At 48.6% G+C, this 3,251-nt stretch overlaps 1 protein-coding gene across 3 annotated transcripts in view; it reads left to right on the forward strand.

Annotated features, from left to right (window-relative positions):
• The first annotated feature begins 1,310 nt into the window (after nucleotides 1-1,310).
• The window catches only part of GPR45 (G protein-coupled receptor 45), a 98,183-nt gene continuing 96,242 nt past the window's right edge, over nucleotides 1,311-3,251 (forward strand). The window contains exons 1-2 of one of the 3 annotated variants that reach the window (XM_019627154.1): nucleotides 1,311-1,548; nucleotides 1,934-2,016. The gene's annotated coding sequence lies outside the window, so the exon portion shown is untranslated. Of the gene's footprint in view, nucleotides 1,577-1,933; nucleotides 2,017-3,251 lie in introns of all 3 variants that reach the window. The other 2 variants (XM_019627156.1, XM_019627155.1) reach the window with 2 other exon arrangements.

A 3,251-nucleotide genomic window follows, 5' to 3' on the forward strand; every position in this document is an offset into this window, starting at 1 on the left:
GAAACCCCTGGAATGTAAATCAAAATTCTGTGCATGATTTTCCTGGAAGGATAGGCTTCAGTCATAATCTTCAGGAGGTCTGAGACACAGTAAGGAGTGTCTGGCCCTTGGTTGCTTAGTGTTCTCTAATGCTCCTTCAGCTACTGCAGGCCAGCAGCGATTTGTCACAACTCTTGTCTAGCACTAGCTTTAGACAAAACTAGGACCCTCACCAAAGCTGAGCAACATAGATAAAGCACTAAACATAGACCTGGCAAATCATAACTGCTCAAGAAATAACCATCCGCGGTTCATAAATCATAGTCAGCTGACATTAAGGAATTATTCTTGATTTTGTAAGTTGTGGTGGTGATATTGCGATGATGTTTTTAAAAAAAGTCCTTAGCCTCTGTGATAGGGAGAAAGGGGGAAGCAGAAGAATGGAGTGCAGCCATCACGGAAAACAGCATGGAGTTTCCTTTAAAAATTAAGAATGTAACTAACCTCTTCTGGGTATTTAACCAAAAAACATGAAAACACTTATTTGTAAAGATATACGTACCCCTATGTTTACTGCAATATTATTTACAATAGTCAAGACATGAAAACAACCCAAGTGTCCATTGACAGATGAATGGATAAAGAAGACGTAGCGTGTGTGTGTGTGTGTGTGTGTGTGTGTGTGTATGTGTATACACAGCTATAAAAAAGGATAAAACAGTGAAATAGCGCCATTTGCCGGCAACATGGATAGATTTTATTTTTTTTTTAGTTAACATGGATGCATCTTGAGGGTATTACGCTAAGTAAAACAAGTCAGATGCAAATGGACAAAAAACATTATTTCACTTATATGTAGACTATAAAACAAAAAAGTAATAAACAAACTAGCAAAAAACAAACAAACATAAACTCATCAACACAAACAACAGAATGGTGGTTACCAGAGAGAAAGGGGTCGGGAGAGGGTGAAGTGGGTAAAGGGGTTCAAACATATAATGACGGAAGGCGACTAGGCTTTGCATGGTGAGCACGCAATTAGTACACAGACGTCAAATTATAATGTTGTACTCCTGCAATTGATATAATGTTATTAACCAATGTCATCTCAATAAATGTAATAAAGAAAGAAAGAAATGTTGAAAACCTTTGAAGCTGGAGCTCAGTACTTGTGGGTTCATTATACTATTTATTCTCTCTACTTTTTAAAAAATTCCATAATAAAAAAGTTTTAAAGATAAAAATAAATCGAAGCGACTATTCATAACAAGATGCAAAAAACTGAGACAAGCAGAAGTGTTACTTCCCCCACAACGGAAAGCCTACCGGACTCCCCGCGGGCTGTGGAGGGTGGCAAGGGCTCTTCTCCACCCTCCAACCTTGATCCATCTCGCTAGGAAGGAAACCAGCAAGAGGTGGGCGTCCCTCTCCCAGAGCTCCGGATCCTGGCGTTCTCCTTTCTCGCTTGCCTCTCACTAGCCCCGGGTCTGGCTTAACCTCCCCCGGGGCAGCTCTGCTCTTCCTAAAACGTCTGGACCGTCAGGTGACGTGTGGGAGGATGGAAAGGAGGTAGGTGGGCACGTCCAGAGTTGCACAGGTGAGGCAGAGTCTGGCATTTTCCTAAGATTGCTCGGGGAACGCGGGGGTGGATGGAGCCGATGGTGATGAGGAAGAAGGAATGAACACCACGCGTCTCCCTTCCTCCTTCCCTTCCTCTTCCTCTCACCCCGCCCCACTAGGGGCGGTACACTGGTCCCTCGGGGAAGGGTTTCGGGCTGAGGACCCGGGAGACAGCGCCCTGGAGGGTGGCGGGCCGGGGGAGGTGGCTTGGGTCTGGGCCGCGGCCGCCAGGTGGCCTGCGCTGCTGCAGCCCCTCCCCCACTCCCCTCCCCCTCCTCTCCCTCCTCCTCATCTCCCCGTCCCCGCCCTCCATCCACCTCCGGGTCCCTGGCAGTCGCGGCTCGAGGAGCAGCCAGCGGCGCAGCGGCCGCGTAGCCTTTGTCTCGGGGCTGCCGGGCGGCGGGGCCCAGCACAGGCGTAAGTGACCCGCGGCCGGGCCGCGGCGGGGAGCTCGGCGGGCAGCGGGCCGAGGATCGGGGCGCTCCCTGCGGGGGATGCTGGGCCCCAAGACGTCCCGTCGCGCACGGCCTGGGGCTGTGGGGGGTCGCGGGGCAAGGCAGTGCAGGCGCGGGGAGCGCGGGGCTGCGGGGCTGCGGGGCTCGGGCAGGAGAGCTGGCTCGCAGGGCGCTGCAGCCTTGCGCCCGCAGACGTGCGGCTTGGGTGCAAATCCTGTCGGCTGTGTCTCTCTGGGCAGAGGCCACGAGGGGACGGAGGAGGCAGAGGACAGGCAGTGATGGAGAAACGGGAGAGGAGCCGGCGGGCATCACCATCATCACCACCGTCACCATCACCATCACCATCACCATCACCATCACTGACCGTCGCCCATCCCGGCTCCCTACCACTCTTCCCCTCTCATTTCCCTGTGCCACGCCAGCTTTATCAGATTATTTCCTTTTCATGGGTAACACTTCGAAAAAGCGACAGTCCCTCACATTAGGAATAAGTACATCTGATGTGGGACATTCTGTCATCGTTCGGTTGCCGGTTTCCTCAGTTTTCACATCAGAAAAAGGGGCACACTGATGCTTCATTCCTCATAGACTGCGATGGCTGGGGTGCTTCAGTTTGGCGAATCCTCGTACTGAAAAGGCTTTTATATATTAAAAAATATTTTTTTCTCTAGTTGGTGATGATGATGACGACGATGATGATACAGTAGTTATGTCTTTATTAAGTTAGATAATCAGGAGTTTTACAATTTTCTCTCCTTTGATTTTAGAGTGTCAAAATACTAGTAACATTATTAATTATATTCCTCGAACTGTCTTTCATGGCCCTGTGGCAATATTGTAGTTATGTATTTATGCTGTCTAATCCCTTCCCCTTCTCCCTCATCCGCACCCCCCTCCCAACTAGCGACCATCAGTTGTTCCTCTATATCTCTGAGACTATTTCTGTTTACTTTGCTTGTCCATTCAGTTTTTGATTCCACATATAAGTGAAATCATATGGTATTTGTCTTTCTCTGACTGACTTATTTCACTTAACATAATTGTCTCTAGGTCCATCCATATGTTGCAAATGGTACGATTTCATTCTTCTTTATAGCGGAGTAATACTCCATTGTATAAATGTGCCACAGTTTTAATCCAGTTGTCTACTGATGGGCATTTCGGTTGTTTCCAAGTCTTGGCTATTGTGAATAGTGC

Source organism: Hipposideros armiger, unplaced genomic scaffold, assembly GCF_001890085.2.
Source record: "Hipposideros armiger isolate ML-2016 unplaced genomic scaffold, ASM189008v1 scaffold_716, whole genome shotgun sequence".
NCBI classification, from domain to species: Eukaryota; Metazoa; Chordata; class Mammalia; order Chiroptera; family Hipposideridae; genus Hipposideros; species Hipposideros armiger.